The sequence below is a fragment of the Aedes aegypti genome, chromosome 2 (genome assembly GCF_002204515.2).
Source record: "Aedes aegypti strain LVP_AGWG chromosome 2, AaegL5.0 Primary Assembly, whole genome shotgun sequence".
NCBI classification, from domain to species: Eukaryota; Metazoa; Arthropoda; class Insecta; order Diptera; family Culicidae; genus Aedes; species Aedes aegypti.
The window spans coordinates 73,704,172-73,728,092 of NC_035108.1; the positions used below are offsets into that span (position 1 = coordinate 73,704,172).

At 35.6% G+C, this 23,921-nt stretch overlaps 1 long non-coding RNA gene across 1 annotated transcript; it reads left to right on the forward strand.

Moving 5' to 3' along the window:
* The first annotated feature begins 1,894 nt into the window (after positions 1-1,894).
* On the forward strand, positions 1,895-2,395 carry LOC110675097. The gene is made up of 2 exons (XR_002499276.1): positions 1,895-2,114; positions 2,172-2,395. It is a non-coding gene; the product is annotated as an uncharacterized LOC110675097 (long non-coding RNA).
* Positions 2,396-23,921: the final 21,526 nt, after the last annotated feature.

Below are 23,921 nucleotides of genomic sequence, written 5' to 3' on the forward strand. Positions count from 1 at the left end.
AAACGTCAACATCCCACCGCTAAATCGCTAGTGTTTGGAGGTGATTTTAACCTCTAAATTGCCAAATAACCTCCAAATCATCACCTCCAAGTTAGTTCTAATAACCTCCGTTATATGAAATACGGTGGCGCGTCGGTCGTCGCAAGTTTATCGTTAAACAGTCAATTAGTTTTATCTTCTATTCTCCTGCTGTTCTTATGCAGAGTTGAAAGTGACGTCATAGCGGGAAAGCAAGAGAGAAAACTAATGCGCGCATCAATAATCTGCCCCCCTGAGCAAATTCAGAACATCAGGGACTCACGCTCCACAGCTTTTTGGACATTTGTGTACAAACAATTTTTGCGATATATTAACGGATTTGCTCAAAAGGACACGCGATGTTCCCCGGAGGAAACCGTGGTTTTGCTCTCCTCATTCTTATGGAAGATAACATTGCGGTAGTTCATCAAACGCAGTTGTTCCTTTCCTGGGCTATTCGCCGCGAGGAATTTAGGGCAAATGGGCGTTTTTGGAAACTTTACAACGGCAGTGCAGTTTATCATATCCTGCGGACCAGTCAATACTACAGTCATTGGCGTAAATAGGGAGGGGCCAGGGGGGGCCTGGCCCCCCCGAACCATGGGCTTGGACCCCCCAAAAAAATTGAGAAGAAATGACAATACAGAACCTTAAAACTAGTTTTTAGTACCAAACACTTATGATACTAGACGCATTAAATGCATTTTGAATATAAATTTATGGATGATTATTGTTTGACAAACAATAGCAATATGTAATTTTAAAACGTCACCTACTGTTTCTTTTCTGCCTTTCCCGATATTGAAATTCATTGAAGCATGTTTTAGAATTAGAAGAACTGGCTTGATCCATTTGTAGTGGTATTATTAATTATAAAATCAAAGTCTATTCATATTTTAAAACAAGCTGCGATATTTTGTTATCAGTTATCTAGAACGAGTCGTTGTTACTGGGAAATGTTTGTGTATGAGAGTTATGGTAAAGTTTTACAAAAAAAAAATATATCTCGTAAATAAACAATGGTGCACTAAACGAACGTTTGTTTGTATACATTTTTCGCGAACTTTTAAATGTTTCATATTCAAATTTATGAGCTATTCGATAAATTTGACTCCGCGACGTCGGGAACAGATATAAACTGCTAGAAAGTAGACGACAGTGAAGCAGTTGCATTCAAATGTGACAGCTGTGAATATTCAAATTCCTTTACATATAGTAAGATAGTTGCGGATTCGTACAAAAAACCACACCAAACCGTGTAAAATCGTAGATGTCGCAACAATTTTTTTCAGTGTTATGTTGACACCAATTTTCTGAAGTTTTAGATTGAAAAGATAATAAGACCATGTTACTATTTGTTTCTGTAGAATAAACGTAAAACCTTATTCATACTGAAGATTGTTTTAAGACACGCATTCAATTCTTCTATAAGTGTTTGAAATATGACCTTTTTTTTTATTTTTTAAATTTTTTTCTTGTGCCAATTTTTAGGCGTCTTACATAGTTTAAATGGGCATTACATCAATTCTTTTTGTTTGTCTTTGTTAACGAGACCAACAGCTTCACTTCCCTTCCAAATGAAGTCGCCACTATTACTTTTTGAGTCATAAGTGACTACCTCCAGAATGGGATGCGATCCCAGGTTCTCGACGTGTGTCCTACACCAGGTCCGTTCAGAGATGTTTTTTTTTTTCGTTATAAACATATATCCATTCATGTAAAATTTCTGTAATTAGAAGACGTTGCGTTATTTGTAAGAAAAATAGATAAAACTTGTTTCTAGATTAATGATAAGATATTAAATGTTTAGGATTTCTTTCTCAAATCAAATCAAAGCTTATAAATGACATAGTGTTCAAGTAAGAGACTTTCACTCAGGCATTGCATTTCATCTCATCATTTGATCATCTGAGAAAGATATGGATCGAATAACCCAATATAATCTTGGAGCTCTTTGATCGATCTTTGATCAATATCTTTGACTCATTTGATGCTCGATGAAATCTTCAAAACACAGTAATCAATGCGGTTATGGAAAACAGTTTTGACAATGACACCGTATGACAATGGGTTTGGAAGGCAAACGGCAAACGAAGGTTAGTGAAAGAAATACATTTAAAAAAAAAGCAGTTTTTCATTTAATATTCTTATAGGTTTTCCAGCATGAGACAGCAGTGAACACATGATCCAAAGTCCCATCCAAAGTTGCGCGTTCTACTTGAAATTGAATATAAATGCTGGAAAAAATGGAAGCCAGTCCTAGGGCCCCTCAGCTGGACATTTTAAATATATGTATTTTAAAAATTTGTTCCTTTGTGATTCGTTCAGTTGAGATGGATTGAAGCTAAATTCTAATAAAATATCCTTCAAAAACCAATGCTGCAATGACATATTTGCTTATATCTCCTGCATACATGCCAATAAACTTGAAATGCTTTGGAATTGACAGCAACGGAATGAAGGAATATTTTAAGCATTGTTTGGCAAATGAACTCTCTAAGTTTGTTTCACAGATTCCGGTAAATTTTTACTGGTGGGCATTTTTTTTTTATTATCGGACAGGTTTGGGCCGGAGGTTCTCCGATTTGCATGAAATTTTTACCAGAGGTAGGGCTCGTGGATACATGACCAAAAGTGAAATTCAAAAAAATTATAGTGGCCTATTTTCCCGGAAAACTATAGATGAATTTTAACGATTTCTCTATATACCTCAAACTTTGAAAATTCATGTTTCCTGAACTATGCATCGTAGAACAAAAGGTTTTAGTGAAATCGAAAGGAAATTTTCTCAGCAATCTATTAAAAATATGAAAAGAAAAACATTTCTCGGAAAATTTTTCACCATGGAGAAAATTGTCGGAAAAATAGCGAAAAATCTATCGTCTGTATCATGAAAAATTTTCAAAAAAATATTTTTTGTTTCATCAATCCATACTCTAACTTTCGTCCATAGACGCCAAAGTGGTATCTTTTACCGTTTAGGCAACAGAACTGAAAAACCGATGACCACCCGCACGCTTCCCATAGGAAAATGTGTTCTATTGTGGGCCTCATAACCGTGCGCTAACGGCGGCAGTTATTTACACGCATTGTAAGTGTAACACAGTGAACCATCCTTTCCTTTGCAGTCAGAAGAAGCTTTTCGTCAATCGGACCACTCTCCATTGGTCAGTTGGGTGTTTTGTGTGCCCTTCATCAGCAACGTTATTTAGTATTAAAGCTAACAGTCTCTATGAAAGCCGCACGGGAAGTTCTTGTTACAATCAATCATTATAGTAACGTTTCAAGGATCAAATCTCAAGATCCACTTTCTTTGAAAACTTATGAATATATTGTTAATATGGTGTTTCGGCCAGGACATCTTTCCTACGTTATGTCTTTTACGATACAACGGACGGCAAATCAAGCGAACGGCTTCACTTTAACAGATTTATTACCACTGAGAGGCAGCATGCCTACTCGGTGGAGAAACGAAAGAAGCTACATTCTTACAAATTCAATGGGTGCGCCTTACAAATTCGGATAAACGACAAACATTTGAAAAGGGCCCAAGAGGTCTTGAGTCTTTTTTTTTGAGAAACGTTGCTGTTGAGCCCTTTTTAGCCCGCCCACGCAAACTAACCCCACTATCAGAAAGATTGGTGTTAGCTCTTCCTTATAGTGTTATTGGTAGTGTGATCGAGTTTAATTGGGTTCAACAGCGGCTTGCAAAGCCAATGTTTACCAATGTCGATGTGCCCTTTTGAAATGTTTGTCCAGGAATGATTGTTTACATTCTGATTCCGTTCGAATGGCATTCGAGTTTGAGTGCAAAGGGTTCATTCAAATATTACGTAACGCAAAATTTGTCAGTTTTTGACCCCCTACCTCCCCCACGTAACAGCTTTTGTATGGTAAATTTTAAAATTTTGTATGGACCGTAAAACTATATAAGACCCTCCCTCCCCTGTTGCGTTACGTAATATTTGAACGATCCCTAATGAGCGTTCACTGACTGGCAGTCCACACCACGGAATGATTCAGTGAGTAGGAATCCTCTCAGTCAGTTCAATGCATTCGGCGAATGGATGCTAAGTGCATTAACTCGTGCCTCGCAGATATAAGTGTATTGGTATTCACTTTTTTTCGCGTTACTCCGATTGTCGCTTTTACACAATAGGTTTCGACGCTTTCATGCTACACTCCACCTAGGACGGTTCAGCTATCACTGAATGTTCGATAGCAGCAGATATTTTTGCTATTTTTCATCGGTGGCGTTCGGGTGAGATCGTGAATTTTCCCATGCTTGCTGAGGGTCAGTTCCTATTAGCTATATTATTAAATGTTAGGATCGTTTTCAATTAAAGACTGTTGGTCTCAATAGTAAAGGTTACGAATAAAGGACATACAAAACACCGAACAGTAGAAGCATTAACCTAAGAATGCTAATGTCGCTGTTGTTCGTGTTTCCAACATCTAGTTTGCCACGCGCTAACAGCTTGAGTACCGGTCCTCAAAGTGTCAAATAAATTTTAAAATCTTCCACTACAACATGGCACCGAACAAACAATAAAAAGATACAGTTAAAGGTGAAAATAAACTAATTCAGTTTTGTGAGAACAGCGCCATTAGCGTTCTATTACTAATATTTCTATTCACCGAACAGACCAAAAGAGAGTGCTCCGATTGACGAAACTGGAAAGGAAAGGATGGTTTACTGCGTTACACTTACAATGTGTGTAAATTACTGCCGCCGTTGGCGCATGGTTATGAGGCCCACAATAGAACACATTTTTCTATGGAAAGCGTGCGGGTGGTCATCGGTTTTTCAGTTCTGTCGCCTAAACGGTAAAAGATACCACTTTGCCGTCTATGGACGAAAGTTAGAGTACGAATTGATGGAACAAAAAATATTTTTTTGAAATTTTTTCATGATATAGACGATAATTTTTTCGCTATTTTTCCGACAATTTTCTCCATGGTGGAAAATTTTCCGAGAAATGTTTTTCTTTTTATATTTTTAATAGATTGCTGAGAAAATTTCCTTACGATTTCACTAAAAACTTTTTGTTCTACGATGTATAATTCAGGAGATATGAATTTCCGCCTATTTTTTCCGGGAAAATAGGCCACTACATTTTTTTTGAATTTCACTTTTGGTCATGTATCCACGAGCTCTACCTCTGGTGAAAATTTCATGCAAATCGGAGAACCTCCGGCCCAAATTGTCCGATAATAAAAAAAAATCCCCAACAAATTACTTTATTGGATAATTTTCGTCAGCAAATTGATTTGCATAGCAAAGAGTTGTCAAGATAATCTCTGGATGTATAAGATTGAAAGATGGAATCCTTCCAATGCGCTCTTGGATTGAAGATGCTATCTTTCCACCATATGAAGATGATCTCTACGATCAGATGAGATTGTAATGCCTGCTTTCACTTCAAATATCATAAGAATCGATTGAGATTTGGAAAAATAATGGTTATTTGTTGTTTTTTGACGTAAACATTATAGTTTTTGATCAAACTTTCATTACATGGAAATAAATAAGGATAAAATCTTCTTTAATTTTTTTTATCTAAGAGTGTTTTTAAGCATCATAAGGATGCTTTGAGGTGTATTAGTTACTACATAATTGCTTGGAATAAGTTTTTGGCCCACAGTGTGGCAAAAGTTCAAATCAGCGGCCCAAAAGTTCGACCCATATAATCTAGCAGAGAAATTTACAAATTACCCCAAATTCACATATTATCTTCAAGTTTAGCGAAATTTGCCTGAACGTGCGAAAAAAGTCACCAACATTTTACATTTTCACCTAGTTTTGCGAAAAACGTTCTTTGGGCAACTTTTTGATGAAAAATTAGAGTGTATTTATCTGTGAACATAAGTTTATATAAAGTATGTCTGTCGTAAAAGTGTCGAGCCCCACCGATGGGGCAAAAGTTTAAGATAATCAGCGAAATTATAGCAAATATGTTGAAGGTTCACTGTATGGTATTTATTTTCAACTGCTATTGTTTTTATAAAATTTTTGATTATACCACTAAGGTCGAACTTTTGCTCTGCCTTACTATGATTGGATATAAATAAATCCATGAGTAAAATACCTTCCATCTCAAACAACTGTTATCGTACGAATTTGCTGACGACAGCTTTATTTGAATAAAAAAAAACTTCAATCCTTCAATATGATGGTAGCGAAACAGCTTAAGGATTTAAAGTTTCTAACAAAAAAGGTATTATTCATTCCTATGTACAAATTTTGGTTTCGAGATGTTAAGAGAAATGAATCGTTCGCTACAGAAATGCTGAGCAACAATAATCCATATTTTCAAACCAGCAAGCATTTTTTTCTTCAAAGGCTTGGGTAAGACATTTAAATCTTTATCTTGTTTTATAACTTTGCAAACATCTAGTTCAAATCGAATTGGAAAGGTAAATCCTGATAATAATCTGCTTATAAATCCTTGTATTCTATTCGAGATCTATAAGATTGGGTTGAATACGTCATTTTAGCAATATAAAACGAAAACATAGATTTTTAAATAAATGTTTACTATTTTTCCATAAAAGTGACATTTGGTATATAAGAAAGTTGATCAGTCGGTTTTAGACGATTTTTAGGTTTTGATCTACCTCTGTATGAAAGTGCGCCACTATAATCGGTTCACAAATATTATCGAAACAAGCATTGTTAAGCTATCTAACTCCTTTACGACTTTTATCTCTCATGAGAAGGGGCCGTGGCCCCCCTCAAGTTTGATGGCTATTTACGCCCATGACTACAGTCATCCCACAGTTATGGGTAGCACACAGATATGGATCGAAGTTGGATTAAATGGAGAATATCTCATCAAATAGAGTAGGAATCACGCAGAACCAGTGAATCTAATTGTCATCAAAATAGACGAAAAATAAACAACAAAGCAAGCTCGCTCACAACCGTTTGTTGCAACTGTTGCGGATAAGGACACAATCCAAAGCAAAATTGTCATGACAATCACAGGGCGCAACATTGTTGCAACCTTTTCAACTCGCGATTAATCAGTTATTTTAAACACAAAAACAAATTTCTTTTATGGATGCTGTTCCATAGTGTGTCAATGTTTACCAACATGAAGAAAGTGCTCGAAATTGCAATGCGAAGCCCACAAAATCGCTGCGCACGTGGTGATCGATCTTTGTCATATTCTGTTCAAGTGATGATAAACTGATGTTGCGGAATTTTGCAACAGGAATAGGAGATGGCAATGTATTTGTTGCCGCGTGTTGGGTGACAATTGATTCACTGCGCAGAACCCATTTTACCTACGCGAACCATAAATCTATACAGCATTGCAATCAACAATAACATGCTTAAACACATTTGTTCCATTCGTAGGAAATAAAATGTCATACATATGCCTAGAAGCGTTGATTCATATTTGTGGGGCATTAAAACGATTAAAACCCATACCACAGTTATGAATCTACCTATGATAAGACGATTCCTAAAGAAACGCCAAAACGTATGCTTTCACTAGCACACCATTCGTTTGCCTCGCAGATAATTTGCTGTTATAGTGTTCTGATCTATGATAGTCGATTTGATCCATGATACGGACCCATTTTTGACTGTAGTTGCTAGGAGTAGAAGCGAACGCTTTGCTTTTTTTGTTCGAAATTGAACTCGAATTTCGTGAAATTCCGTTTTATTCCGTTTGTTTTCAATTTTCCGTGGAAATATTTTAACAATTTGGCGAAACGAAACGAAATAGCAAAATACAAATTTCGCCTGTGCGAGTTCCGTGGAATTCCGCGGAATTTCGTTTCGAAGCGTATTTGACGGAATCATTCGGTATTTCGCATACCCTTAACATTAGGGCGATTTAAATTTTTAAAATGTTTGAAAATCCAATCTCCCATATACTCCTTATCATCCTTACCATAACAAAGGGTGTTCTGTGAAATTTTCAGCATTCTAGGCGATGATTAAAAGGTGGCCCAAAGACAATGTAGGTTTCTATGGAAATAAATACGGAGAAATTTTGAGAAATGCTCCAAATACGCTAGTAATGTAATGTCAGAAGAAACTTATCATCCCATATTGAAAACTCATTCTTCAAACCTTAATGAAGGATGTGGCCGAAGAAACAAATCCCTTTTGAGCTAATTTTGTTTGGGATTTTTGTACATATTTACAGGGCTATAATCCCATATAAAGTTAAATAATAGAAAACAAACTCATGAATATCTCTTCCGCTATCCGTCGGATTGAATTTCTCTCTTCAGCAAATTTCTTTATTATGGTTTGAAGAATGAGTTTATACTACGGGATAATAAGTTTGTACTTACATTACAGTATTAGCGTGTTTAGAAGATATCTCAAAATTTCTCCATAGTAATTTCCATATAAACCTACATTGTCTTTGGGCTACCTTTAAATCAACACCTAGAAAGCTGAAATTTTCACATAACACTATTTATATGGGAAGGATGGTAGGGAGCATATGGGAGATTGGATTCTCAAACATTTTTAAACTTTGAATCGCCCTATTTTACATACAGTTAAATACCAGCGACATCACTACAAAAGGAATTTTAACTGTTACTGAAGATTGCCATCGATGTTCGATGGAAGACTGAAGATTATATTGTTTTTTGAATAGGTTGTTCTTTCGAGTGATTACTGGAAATGTTTAAAATGCTGTACAAGTTAAACATGTGAACTGTTTTGCCTTCTCCATTATTTTTAAAAGCTGAATAAATTTAAATAAAATAATTTTCATTTTATTAATAAAAGGCTGCTCTTTGGTTTCATGTTGTAAAATTAGTTTGATACATTGAACCGTATTGATTTTTTTTCGTGAAATTAGTGTATTCATCACAGAAATTCAGGTAACATTTTTCTAATTAACGCATTCTTACCGAAGTAATAGTTTGGATTAATTTTAACCTGTATCCGCCCAGCAAATGCATCTTCACCTTAAATAACAAAAAAAAAAACAAAAAACAATGCGGTGCACAAAATCACGGTTTGGGCCTTCCTTAGCCGAGTGGTTAGAGTCCGCGGCTACAAAGCAAAGCCATGCTGAAGGTGTCTGGGTTCAATTCCCGGTCGGTCCAGGATCTTTTCGTAATGGAAATTTCCTTGACTTCCCTGGGCATAGAGTATCATCGTACCTGCCACACGATATACGAATGCGAAAATGGCAGCTTTGGCAAAGAAAGCTCTCAGTTAATAACTGTGGAAGTGCTCATAAGAACACTAAGCTGAGAAGCAGCCTCTGTCCCAGTGGGGACGTTAATGCCAAGAAGAAGGAGAAAATCACGGTTTAAGTAAAGAAAAGCTATGTGTTCATTTACATAAAAAGCATGTGTTCTTCTTCCTCCAAGTAATGTGAAATGAAGTCACTAATATTTTCATAACGCGATGTGTGGTATAAAAAAGAATGAAAACCACTGAATTATCCCATTTAACGAAGCTATGCATTCTGATCAGGCACATTTTTGGTCAACAATTGTAATCCTGAAGTCGTTGATTGCTTATTATAAAATATAACTCGTCAATTCGGGTTCACTGCAAAAATTAACCAGTCCCAGAAACGATTCAAAAACTTCACAAATGTAATCCATTATTTCCACTCTATCCGACGAGTAACCGTCCAAGCAAATTAGACAATGCTTAAAACAAACTGTCTGCAGCTCTAGTCCAGTGTGACCCATCTGCCTTCTGTTACGCAACTGACGAAACTAGACCTCACCCGGCTGATAGAGGAATAGTTGTCGAAAAATAAAAGAGTTGCCGAGACCGGTAAAACCAACACGAAAATCCGGAACAATAACAAACACAGCACGTATCTACGAAGTAAAATACACTATCCCACAGGTGTTATACTCAACATTCCTTTTATGCTGCCTCTGTCCTTTCCAAGACAACCCTTTCGGTTTCATTCTTCTCGTTTCAAGATGTTGCTTTGGGTTATGTTCCTTGAAAAAGGTATCTTGCAGTGTATGAAATCAGTGATGCATTTAGCAAGGATCGTGAGAATTTTGCTTTCTTATGGTTTGCCAAATGGTTGCCTTATGGTAATAATATATGCTCAGTACAAACGATTACACGATTGCATGTAAAACTCATTTGTCAACTCTCCATAACTCGATATTGAAGGGACCATCAAGTGAACCCAAAACCAGTGCGACTGCGACCCAAGGAACCATCGAGGTAGCCATGAAAATCAACTTTTACTATGGTCCTCTAACTCGATACCGATCGAGTTAGGGAGAGTTGACTGTAATATATGGTTTACAACTTATTTAACTAATATTGAAAACATTGTAGGTTTATGGTCATGGTTTCTGCAGTGAGTTTGAAATTTCACAAAATGACTGCCACACGATATACGAATGCAAAAAAATGACGACTTTCACCAAGCAACTATCAGTTAATTAATTGGAGAAGTGCTCATATTATACTTAGCTGAGAAGCAAGTTTGGTCCCAGTTGAAACGTAATTCATAAGAAAAAAGTTCTGTGCTATTCCAAATTATTTCTGCAATAATTGCATCGATGTCGTTAGCAATTTATCTTATTCATCATCAAATGAATGTATTAAAATGAATATCGGGATAATTCATTCGCCATAACATAAAAGCTTTATCCTAACTCAACATGACACACCATTCCGTACCGGTTCAAATCATGCTATCTATGTACTCACATAGATACATTCGTCCAGGCTCAAGGATAATAATCGGATATGCCACCTGGTGTCGTCTAGCCAAAGCCAATCGAACTGGAAAAGTCTGCTTTATCGATTATCCTTGCGCTGAACATCAAACGCAAAGAGGAAATCTGGCCGGCATCTGAATAGTGATGAGACTTTTCCCCATCATATTTGAATTCGGGGTGATGGGTCGTTCGGGGTTTTGGAATTCGTGGTAGTGGCGTTCGGGTTAATGGCATTCGGGGTAATGGGATTCGGGGTAATAGGGTAGAATCGAAGCGTCCATAAGCTACACAACGACTGCAGAAAAAATCAGGTAGAGCATGAAATGTCAAAAACAACAACAAAAATATTTTGATTACATACAAAAAGAGTAGCAAACGGGATTTGAAATTGAATTTTGAAATTCATCATCACATGAAACCCAAAGCTAATATGTTCTAATCAACGAATATCTATTTGAATTCCTGACAAAGCAAAGAACATCTGAAACTAATTAAACATGTATCGATAATTCTTATTGAAATATAGCATTTGACATATAGATGGCTTTTCTAATCGAATAGTCATTCCACTTTCACTATGATTCCGAATGTGCAATTCACCTCAATCTATAATAACGGAAAAAATGGTCCCCTCGCATTTTTTATTGCCTTTCAATTGAGGGAAAAAATATGGAGGGTGACAGAAGAAAAAATCACCCCGCCCTCGTTTTGTTTGAATGCTCGTTAAAGGATGGTATTCATTATCTTAAAACCGTTTATTAAAAAAAGACTAAAAATTCATAAACAAAATTTTTAAAGCCATATATTTTCAAAAACCATATCTCTGATAAGATTATTAGCCTAGAAAAATATCAATTTTTAAAGTTATATCTGGAAAAATCTGTTTAGAATTCCTGAAATAAATCATCACCAAACACTTTGTCTATTCCATCTACATCCGTCTACTGAAGAGAAATTGGATAAGACAACATTTTCGACTATAGAGCTTTAGCAAGGCACTCTCTTTGTCGAAATTAGTTCAACACTATCTAAATCCCTCCAACTCCCACTTGAATTTGAACGGTCTAAGATGATTATTGTTACATTTGCTGTTAATACTAATAATTTCAATAGATTATCACATTATGTGCATTAAAAATGCGTCGTAATTTCACGGTAAATAACATTTGATTGAGTCTAATAAATGGATGAAATGACGTAAATCGAACAATGACGTCATTTCAAACGTACACATTTTTTGTTGTTGTGTGTAAGGTTCTGATAAAAAACAGAAAATGCTATTCAGAAGCCTTCCTGTTTTCTCTCTCCTCTCTTCTCTCCTCATTCACACACAAATTTTAAAAGTAGAAGAAATCGTAGTCTCCTATTGTTCTTTTTCTCCCTCCTGAACAGACCACGTGGTTTTTGAACGGACCCAAGTTGAATAGCAGAATTATAGCTTAGCTTAGCTTAGCTTAGACTGAAGCCCCAAACACAATGTGAACGGCAGCACGGTACAACGGCAAAACGACAAGCCCATCTTGATCTATACTCTACTTGTCAAATCCATGTTGAATCTGATTGAGTCAACATTCATCAAAACATTGAAATGTCATTCAAGTCGGTGTTGCCGTTTTGCCGTTCTTGCCGTAATGCCGTTGCATTGTGTTTAACCCTTGACTACACATATCAATGGTTGCTATTCCGTGATTGACCGAAGTCAATGCACAAAGAATCAACTAGAAGTCCGGCTGGGATTGGCCATAATCTTCTTCAATGTGCATAATTCAGTGCCTCTATTTATACATGGTCAATAACGGCGCCGGCCACGTCCTTGCAGTCAGGTGGGATTGGGGGAAGGAATGTTAGTGTGTAACCTTTGCTATTTGGAGACCGTGTTTGCCTCTGCATCTTCACAAAGGTTACTGGGGGAGATGTTTGTTAATGGGAAGGATCGTTGGGTCACAGGATTCACTTTGTTAAGCGATTAGACCATGATAAATAATGATTTGTGAGATATATACATGCTTATTTGTAAATATAATATTTTCATTTGATATGAACAATTTCTATGTAGTGGAAAATTATGCCGACACTTGATGTGACGAACCATTCAAAGTTTGTTGAACAAATACCTAAATGTAACATTCCTACAGCTGTCAGGACGAAAGCATGTGTTATTATATTTTACTTATTTGAAAAGAAACAAAAACCTCGATTGGTTGGAACATCATAGAACACTCTTATTCTTATGCCGACACTTACAGTGGCGAACCATCCAAAGTTTGTTGAATAAAGTAAACCTTTCGCAAGTCTACACTTGTAGTGTCGAACCATTCAAAGTTTTTTTTATAATTACAAAAATAAAGGTAAAAAGGGGTGTTCTGTTCTGAAACGAGCTCACCAATTGATCCTTTATGCTTCACTGTGCAGCCGCAATCCACTCTCAGCTTCACTCGTTTGCTCGGCTATATAAAAGCACTCAGAAAAAAATAGGCGCGTGACCCGAAAAGGAAAAAAAAAACTTGGCTTTCTTGACGCACTGCCCAGCAGCAAGCGTCAAGGTCAAAGGATCAAAAAGAACTAACCGATCACGCCACTTTTTCACTTACTAGACCGACGCGCGACATGTTTGATCCTGCCCTCGTCGCTGGCCCCCGTAGGAGCAAGCGTCAAGGTCGAAAGATCAGACAGAACTTCCAAATTGAATAGCAGAATTATATACAATTAAGTCGTAAAACTAAGTTAAAAAATTTTAAACCGTGGAATATGATAAATATATATGATAAATGATTATCTGCCTGATTGCAGCTTAGTTGAGTTTAGATTGTTTTTTAATTTATGTAACATAAGGGACTATGTTACCCAACTTACCTGTCATGACTCAATTCCAAGTTCTGTGAATCATTTTTTCATTAACTTAAATTGTTAAATCTACAGATCATTATGAGGTAGTTGATATGCCTTATAATTATGTTTGAAGTAAAGTCTTTTGAAGTTCGAACACTACCCCGAAACAATCGTAAATTTTTGAAACGGCGTTCGTGACCCAAAAATATACTTTCAAAAATATATTTTTGAAAGTTTTCCACTAATTGGAACATAGTTTTTCCGGCTTTTCTTTACGAATGAAACGGTGGAAAATGGTGTGGAAAACTGTATCCAGTTAATATTTTTTTTTATTCCTGAGAAAATTTGCTTTCATTTTCATAAAAAAAAAAACTTTATTTCTACGATGCTTCGCTCTTGAGTTATGATTTTTCAAAGAAAAGGCTCAAAATGGCACATTTGCACATTTTTTACAAAATTGGCCAGAGAGTGATTCCAAGCAACAGTACCAAAATTTGGTAAATTTTTTAATTCATTTTTTTCTATTGAGCTGAAACTTTGCACAGTTTTCCAGTTCCATCTAAATCGTCATTTTCCGATATCAAATCCACAAGTTGAGTCATGACTAACTTTTCAAAAGGGTGTATGTGAAAATGGTTCAAAAATATTCAAAAAGCTGCACAGCAAAAACGGTTCGTTCGATTGTTAGACAACTAAAGAAACAAAGTTAGACAACTAAATAAAGATTCCAAAAAAAATACACACAGTAAAAATTTTTTTTTTTTTGCATTAAAAAACATAATTTTTGACACAAAAACTCAAATATGTCAAAACCCTATCGGAATACCAACGTAATTTTTTGAGGGAAAACGGTCCATTATATTAGCTATCTACCATAAAAATTTGGTGATGGTAAACCAATAAACAAAAAAGTTATGACATTTCAAACATGTCACAATTTTCACATTTAGTAGAAAAAAAATTTTTTTTTGGTGTAAATTATTACGGGAACCGCAGTTCGTTGCTGATTTTATTGTTAAGGGCCTTGCGTGAATTAAACAAGTCGTTTTCATGTATTCATTGGTATTATGTATATTATATGTATAAATATTATGTATATGTATAAATATTATATGTATATGTATATATGTATAAATTAAAATGAATTAACAGATAACACGAAAATATTTTTTTTTTTTTTACCAGGATATTTTTTTTTGATTCAATGTAGACATTGGAGCATAACCAGCCGCTTTCAGTTTATCTATGGTGCTTTCGGTAAGATTTCGTAGCTCTTTCGAACACTTTTTTTTCTGCAAACGGCCTGCAACAGTTGAGAAAGCGACTACTCATGTTGCTCGTTAGATTTTAATAAACAAAATCACTTTTAAGTTTTTACTGACTAGTTTGGTGTCGTTTGCTTGACTGAAGAAAAATTTTACAATTAAATCTTTTATAACCATAGTGGTAGTATATTTTTAGCTTTTTCGTGAGTATGTTCATGGTATGTACCTATCATGTTTTTGATGTTGTTGAAGTTACTCGCTTTCTCCCAAATATGATTAACAAAGTCTATTCTCTACCAAGGCGGGTCTATACCCAGGTGTAATCAGATTTTAACTTTGTGGAGAAAACCAGCGCCAAGAAAACCGACCTGCTTTACGTATACTAGATCACCTGGGTATAGACCCGCCTTGTTCTCTACGAGGTAAACTTTTTGCAGGTAAACTAGTCGTATACCTGTATAGAAAACTTTTTTTGTAGCTTTTGTCTTCAATATTAGATTTCTTATAGGTTTCTTTTATCAAAAGGTTTCAACACTATTGAGAGAATTTTTCTTCAGTTACGTACAATAAAAAATATGACACTATCAAGACTTTAGATCACAACACTGGATCGCGTCTAACTTTCTAATAGATGCTATAATAGTTATGAATAATTAAATAAAATATCATAAAAACAACTTGTTAACCTCATGTGGTACCCTTAACAAAAAATTCAGCAACAAACTGCTATCCCAAAAAAATTAACAATGAAAAAAAAATTTTTTCACTAAGTGTCAAATTTGTGAAATATTTGAAATGTCATAACTTTTTTGTTTATTGGCTTACCATCACCAAATTTTTATGGTAGATAGCTAATATAATGAACCGTTTTCCCTCAAAAAATTTCGTTGGTATTCCGATAGGGTGAGATGAGATATTTGAGTTTTTGTGACAAAAATGATGTTTTTTAATGCAAAAAAATTTTTTTTTTTACTGTGTGTATTTTTTTTGGAATCTTTATTTAGTTGTCAAACTTTGTTTCTTTAGTTGTCTAACAATCGAACGAACCGTTTTTGCTGTGCAGCTTTTTGAATATTTTTGAACCATTTTCACATATACCCTTTTGAAAAGTTAGTCGTGACTCAACTTGAAGATTTGATATCGGAAAATGACGATTTAGATGGAACTGAAAAACTGTGCAAAGTTTCAGACATTTTTGAAATGGTCGATCAGAATCGACTTGCATGCCTCCGTGGAATCCCTCCATAGCTTAAAAACGAAAAAAAAGTACATTTCAAAAATTTCAGCGATATTTTTTTGAAAATTTTCAACGAGTTGGAGCATAGTTTTTCCGGCTTTTCTTTACGAATTTTCTCAACGGTGGAAAATTTTGTGGAAAACTTTTTCTAATTATTTTTTTTTTTTTTCATATCTGAGAAAATTTGCTTTCATTTTCATAAAAAAAAATTGTTTCTATGATGCTTCGTTCTTGAGTTATGATTTTTCAAAGTAAGTAGTATCAAGGGAAAACAAAAAATTTCCAACTGAGTTTTCCGGGAAAATAGGCGACCCTGAATTTTTCTCAATTTTTTATTCATATATTGAGGAGCCCTGCCTGTGGAAAAAGTTTCATGAAAATCTGAGACCTTTCGGCCCAAACCCATACGGAAATAAAAAAATCCCCAAATGTAACATCAAACATGTATCTAATAAAACTTTACAAAATATTGTCAAAACTCTAAAGATAAGTCTATGTTGAATAGAAGGTAAAGCGAAAATTGCGTTTAGTATGTTCTGAGCTAACTGAAACAATCAAACCGTCATTATTGATTTTTCTTTTTGCTGATAACTTGGGCAGATTCATGCTTTCGATAGTCACCCTTATTTCAGTAAGAACGTATTACCCAAGTAACAATGAAAGCTGAACAGCAAGAGTATTTGCTGAACAATGGCTGATTAATGGTGTACAAGGCTGAACACCATGACAGCTGAACAATAATTTGAAAAAAAGCTTATTAAACACTTTTATTCAGCAGTATACGCAAAGCTGAATATCAAGTTGAACAAGCTTTTTTTCATCTACAATTTTAACTTTTGTTCAGCCAACCTGAATGGCGCTGATTAAAGGTTATTTAAAGCTTCAATCAAATCAACAGCCATTGTCGAAAAATTGTCCAGCTGTAGGTCGACAAAAGTATATACACCAACGTTTGGGTAACACACTAAATTAATTATTATAAAACTGTTTCATCGAACTCATCGAACAAACATTTTTTACATCCCGAAGCGGACATGCCTTCAACGCACATGAGCATAACATTTTTCGAAAAAAACAAACCCGGAATCGGCATCGATGACCTTGGGCAACAACAACACTACACTCGCGAAGATTTCTTCGTCACATTTTTAATAAAATATACGAAATTGAAATCATTACCAACTTGCGTTGACAACACTGCTGTTTAAGTTATTGAAGATTATCTGGGATTCTATTTTGAAATAAAAATCACAACACACTTTTGATAGCTAACTTAAGTGATTTTGCATAGCACTGATATCACTTCTCCAGCCTCAATGCAGCCTTTAACATAACCCTTATTCAGACAAGTCAAAAAGTTATTCCCTTGCTTTCAATGATGTTCACACAGTCTCATGTGGAGCAGATGTCATGGTAAGTGATTATAAATCAGTGAATCCCGGTTCAATTCTCAAATGTTCATATTTACTAATCTTCATCTTTCGATTCCAGCACACATCTTCACTAAGTATTTGAAATTGTTAGTTGCGTTGATAAATTCCAAAACTATGCATCTATAATTTGTTTTATTTATTTTTTGGTATATTGTTGAATAATGGATGAATAAGCGATTGTTAAGCTTCCTGAGGTTACCGTCTGTTCTAAAAATAGAACTATCATTATTGAAAGGGGCTTGAATAAGCGCATGATAGACCTTTATTCAGCCTTCCATAAAGCTTCAATTAAGCTTAAGGCTGAATAAAATCGCCAGAATTAGATGTTTAATAGCTGAACAACAGTGTGTGGAGGCTATGAACAGCTTTTGTTCAAACAAAGGCTGAATTGAATTAGTTATAACAGCGTTTAAGCAGCTTCAAATTGTTACCTGGGTACTGTTTATATTTTTCATGATATTTTCTAGGAATTTGGCGAGAATTGAGATATTTTCCAAAAGAATCGGAAATTATTTTAAGGAATTATCCAAGAATTTTGTTTCGGAAAACTTAAGAATATAACCATGATTTTTCCAAAGATAACCACAGAAATTACTATAAAGATTCCATCAGGAATTTCGCAAAAGAATATATTGGATTTTTGTAAGGAAGTCCTATGTCTCTCAGAATTTTTCGATAAATCCTCCAAGATTTACGTTTGGAATACAGTGAAACCTCCATAAGTTGGTATTGAAGGGACCATCGACTCATGTAAATATCGAGTCATGGAACAGAAATCCTTTGGAAAGCTGTTTCTAGGGACCATCATAGTTACCATGAAATTTTGTTTTTAGTATAATTTCATGAGTCGATATCGAATCATGGAACATCGACTCATGGAGGTATTACTGTATCTTCAAAAAATCTTTGTTAGATCTCCTAGAATAACAACTGAAGAATTCAACTGAAATATCTAAAGGAACTCGTGGAACAAAAATCGGGGCGATCCCTGAGGAAATTACTAAAGTGCTTAAGGATTTTTTTGGAGAAAATCTTCTAAGCATCCTTTGAAAAATCGCTGGAAGAATTTCTGAGATAATTGATTGAGGAATCTCTAGAAGAATTTCTAGAGAGAGTCCCTGAACGAAGGAGAAAAAAACTTTTAATGATTTGTCCAGAGATTTCATTTAGAATTTGGACAAATCACTAGAAGATATTTTTCTTCGAGACAAGTGAGATGAAATTCTTGAAGAACCTGCTGAAAAGACGCGGTAATGTCTTTGAATTTATCTCTGGAGCCTGAGGAATTTTGCATCAGAATAAGCAAAAAAGAGAGCATTTTGATCAAATTAGAGGCTTTTCATTAAAAATATACACTTTTTAGAAACTTGCAATAAAATAGAGCTAAGTGAGTGGTTTTTGATCCATTGAATCTGTTGCCTGCTCCTTTGAAGGCGGTATCGATCATCCATGTATAAGTTCACGTATTCATTTCAAATTATATCTCTATCGTTTACCAAAACGAATAATTTCCCATATCCAAACTCCCAGTGTTTTCTTGTGGAAGTGCAGAAGGCTTCCATAAAGCAGGTAACACGTCAACATTTCCCTCCCATTCCCAAATTGACCTGCATTCGGACGCAGCCGGCGCCGGTATTGTTTGTTATAATAATGAGAGCACCAGTACTTACACATAGAAAATGCTGCTGATCCTGAGTAGCATCTGTTGATTCCCTGTGTAAGTACAGCTGTTCTTGTAATAACGGAGTAGCAACTGCGGATGGTCAATCATGCTCATGCTTATGCTCACTTGCAATAAAATAGAGTCAAGTCTCTAGAAAAAGACCAGCCCTACACTATTTTCAACTCAAAACTGTTAAATAAATTCATATGATCAACAACAACTTGAATATTAAAATAAGAATAGAATAAGCATAACTGGAAATAAGGTACCAATAATAACTTAATCACCAAATAAATTTATTTGTTGACAAGCATTAAAGATATTCTAATGAATAGACTTTTTTTTCTGGAAAAAGGCTTCCACAAGACAATGACCACCTGATTTATAAATCCGGTCCTGCATCCTTTGAATCTGATTGTCACTGAAATAGACTCGAAACAAACAACAATGCAGGCGCGCTCAAAATCCTTTGTTCCAACTTTTGAGGATAAGGATACAATCTCAAGAAAAATTTTCATGATAAACACACGAGGCAACTTTTTTTGCTTCTCAACTCGTGAATAAATTATTTTGAACGCAAAATTGAACTTGTTTTATGGTTGTTATACCATAACGTAGCAATGCAAAGTTCTTGAAAGTTTCAAAACAAAGCCTGAAGAATCATTACGCACACGTTGAGCGACTATTGTCATAAGCTGTTCAAGTTGTGGTAAACTGTTATCGCGGAACGATATTGTTATAACAAGAATAGGAAAGAACAATGACTTCCTTGATGTGTTAGTGTGTTAGTTGACAATTGATTCAATGGATACACCAAAAATAAAAGTCCTTTAGCTGCTCTAGAAAACGTCATATCTATGTTTTTGACCTAGTTTGGATGGCAAGAAAAAATGTTTTGGAAATTACTAACTTTATTATGAAAAACAAGTTTTTTTTTTAATCAGACACATTTTTTAAATGAAATACTCAGTTCGTATGGAAATTTATATAGCACAAAGTAGTCATGTCAAATGTTAACAAAATTCTTGCATTTTTACTAAAGCTATAGCATTTTTTTTGTGGTTTTCCATGTTTTGTGCCATGGAATCATTAGGAGTTATTTTGCTCCACTTTCTCCTAATACAATACTCTGAAATTTTGCCATGTATCTTTTTCTGTATAGAAAAACAAACGCTGATAGCTGTGGAACAACGAGGAGCTAATCAGCGAGATTAAGCTGAGGATCGTGGATTCAAATCCCACCGGTCGTGAATCTTTTCGTAAAGGATAATTTTTCGACTACTCTGGGCATAGAGTTGAAATTAAGGCATATCTGCCAAACGATATATACATGTTAAATTGGTAGTTTGACAAAGAAAGCTTTCAGGTAATATTTGTAAAAGTGCTATAAGATCGCAACCATGAGTAGAAGGCTCTGTCTCTTTTGTCTTTCTGTCTCAACGCCAGAAAGAAGAGGAAGAAGAAGAACCCAGAAATTTTCAGCCATATCGAAGAACATTGATGCACTGTCCCTTGGAATGGAGGTTGAGGTTTTCATGATTTCATTGATTCATGGTTTCAGTATAAATCTGTTAATTATCCAATATACAGTCAGTTACCTACTTTTGTCTTTGAACAACCCTCTGAAGTTCTATGGAAAATAACTACAATATAATGAATACACTACAGACAAAACTTCAAGTTATTTTTAATTTTTCATCATTTTTTTAGATTTCTGTCATTTTGGACCATCAGAAGCTGAGATACAGAGCCCCATACTTGAGCATTTTGTATGGAAAAACAGCATTTGGATACTAAATTTTGTCACTGATTATATTTTTATTTTTCCATGAACGATTCGATAATTCAATTGTTTCCCAAAACCAAGCTCTTCAAACTGAGACTCATGGAAATAATTCAATCATTACGCAACACATCAGGAAGCAAACTCTTCCATCTGCAGTCTGCGTGAGATCGAGATATCAAACAACTGGTGCATAAATTACACGTAACAAACAGCAAGTAGCCACAACAACTGTTTCGAACCTCGGAAGTATGTAAAAAGAACCTAGCTACCTGTGGTGTATACTTCTACCCGTTGCACAATGCATCAGCACCAAGGACGAGGATCTGGATGCAGCGAGAATGCGTGGATGCATGTAATGATTTATTCTTCCGTTTTTACTTTCACATCATCTCCGCTGCCCGTCCAGAATCAGAGAGCTAAGGTGGATCGCACAGAACAACAGATGCTTGATGAAAAGCGAAAGTTGGTCGAGTCCTGTCCTGACGAGGTTAACGACATCCGTCTTCGTGGAGATTCCCTATAGGGTGAAGGAAGTTCGTTGATCTTGGGCCCCTGGCAAAGGTGCTGCGCTAAATTAGCATATTCCATTTGGGTTGGACAGAAAAAAAAATCGAACATGACGAACGGTTCGGTTTGAAATTATTGTTGAAATTTCCCAGCCATAATCCTAACGGTCTCCGAGTCCGGAACTCAAACAGTGGAGTACAAAAAAGGGTATGCGATATTTAGAATGATTTCGTCAAATAGCGTTGAAAACGAAATTCTACGGAACTTCATGGAACTTATTGAGGCGCATTCGTACTATCCAATATTGATTCGTTTATCAAAATCAAAATTATAAATACTTATCAAAATTATCAAGTTAGGCTTGGAGCTAATTCACCTCTACCCGGGTTCAGTGCTATGGATTCCGTGTATAGTTTCGTTTCGCATCGACATGAAAACATATCATATCCCATACCCTTAGATCCTTACTTTCAAACTTGAAAACTCATTGCAGCGTGTCACGTAATGAAGGAACATGTTTGAGGACAAAAAAAAATCTAGTGTTTTTTTATCATCGCAACCAACGTTCACCGTTGTGTTGATTTTTTTCCTGTTCCACCATACTCCTCTGTTATCCTTTATTACGGATATCAATTACCATCCATACAGTGAGCCATCGCCTTTCGGTAGGACATGGGACGATATGAGAAAAAAAAGTTGAAATTATACGACATCTGCATATTTGAAATTCAAGCCGAGCGAACGGCAAGGGCCGAAGAATGATGTTTGTGTGCTCGGAAATCAAGCGACTGGATCATGATAATTTATTTATGGATTAAAACCATGTCTAAACAGAGTGCGAGCCACGAACCGGAATCCAGGTTAGACTCTGGATCGAACAGAAAAAAAATTTAATGGAATAGATTTTTTGTGGCTGACTCGCTGACATGTTTTAGAAGTTTGAACTTTTTTTCGATAGTAGTTAACAGTGAAACCGGGTAGGAAGCAAGAGTTGCACCCTTCATGTCCTGCCAGACTCGATAGGCATTTGCTTAACCTTGAAGGATTTTTTTCTCTTCTACGTGAATTATAATTACACATCAGCAGCTGACGAGGACTCGACTTTTTCGGTCACGTGTGCTTGAGGCACTGTTTTCTACTACCAAAAATAACATGTCATTCGATTGAGGGCTCTGCTCTATTGGTTACTCCCAACAATTGCCGGTTTGAGGACCGAAGATAGAAGAATAAGTTTGACATGAATGATAAGTTTAATGAGAACCTCGATGAAGCCTACAAAAAGCTTAGCTTTAGCTTAGACTGACTACACATATCAATGGTTGCTATTCCGTGATTGACCGAAGTCAGTGAAAATGCACAAAGAATCAACTAGAAGTTCGGCTGGGATTGGCCATAATCTTCTGCATAATTCAGTGCCTCTATTTATACAAGGTCAATAACGGCGCCGGCCACGTCCTTGCAGTCAGGTGGGATTGAGGGAAGTGTGTAACCTTTGCTATTTGAAGACCGTGTTTGCCTCTGCATCTCCACAAAGGTTACTGGAAGGGATGTTTGTTAATGGGGAGGATCGTTGGGTCAAAGGATTCACTTTGATAAGCGATTAGACCATGATAAACAATGATTTGTGAGATATATACATGTTGTATCAATAAAATTGGGCTTAAATTATTTGTAGACGACTCTATTGGATTTCGGTTTGAATTGTAGTTCCTCGATTGTATTGAACTAGAGAATAGACAGTTATGTACGAAGTGAGCGACAGATCGGTCGTAGTGATCTGATCGCTAGAATAAAAGTGATGTTTGAAATAGAACATGTTGCGTAATCGTGTATCATAATCCGAACTTATCATGGACAATTGGGGAAGTAATACCGGGATCCCAACATACATGCTTATACGTAAATATAATTGTTCATATAATTTCTATGTAGAGGAAAATTATGCCGACACTTGAGGTGACGAACCATTCAAAGTTTGTTGAACAAATACCTAAATGTAACATTCTTACAGCTGTCAAAACGAAAGCATGTGTTATTATATTTTACTCATTTGAAAAGAAACAAAAGACTCAATTGGTTGGGACATCATAGAACACTCTTATTCTTATGCCGACACTTACAGTGGCGAACCATCCAAAGTTTGTTGAATAAAGTGAACCTTTCGCAAGTCTACACTTGTAGTGTCGAACCATTCAAAGTTTTTTTTAATTACAAAAATACAGGTATATAAGGGGTGTACTGAAGAAAAAAGTTAAACATAAATAAATCATGAATCAGAGTTTGTGTCGACACTCACAGTGACGAACCATCCATAGTTTGTTGAAACATCATATTTACATCCCACCATTGTAACGATTAAATGTGCAGTCATACATATTTTATAGATTAGAAATAGTAGCATGAAACGAGCTCACCAATTGATCCGTTATCCTTGACTGAGCAGCCACAATCCACTTTCAGCTTCACTCGTTTGCTCGGCTAGCACTCAGAA